The sequence below is a fragment of the Octopus bimaculoides genome, unplaced genomic scaffold (assembly GCF_001194135.2).
Source record: "Octopus bimaculoides isolate UCB-OBI-ISO-001 unplaced genomic scaffold, ASM119413v2 Scaffold_264737, whole genome shotgun sequence".
Taxonomy (NCBI): Eukaryota; Metazoa; Mollusca; class Cephalopoda; order Octopoda; family Octopodidae; genus Octopus; species Octopus bimaculoides.
The window spans coordinates 1-319 of record NW_026299671.1 but is presented as its reverse complement, the minus strand read 5'-3'; the positions used below and the strand labels follow the sequence as shown (position 1 = coordinate 319).

At 37.9% G+C, this 319-nt stretch overlaps 1 pseudogene; it reads right to left on the bottom strand.

Annotated features, from left to right (window-relative positions):
• Positions 1-48: 48 nt before the first annotated feature.
• On the bottom strand, positions 49-147 carry LOC128251326 (U6 spliceosomal RNA; annotated as a pseudogene).
• Positions 148-319: the final 172 nt, after the last annotated feature.

Here is a 319-nt window from a genome sequence, read left to right as displayed (position 1 = left end):
GTGGTTGGTAAGCAACCTACTTACCACACAGCCACTCCTGCGCCTATCAAAAATATGGAACGCTTCACAAATTTGCGTGCCATTCTTGCGCAGGGGCCATGCTAATTCTTCTCTGTATCATTCCAATTTTAGTATAATTTTATAAAAGATTTCAAGCAATGGGATCAACCATCCAGGTGAGAGTATTACCAATTGAATAATTTCAATCACTTGGTCATGCTCACAAAACACAAGCACACACATACATCACAGTTGGTTACTCAACAGAATTGACAGTGCTGGGTTTATTCATTTTTTTTTTTTTTTGCTGACTTATGTT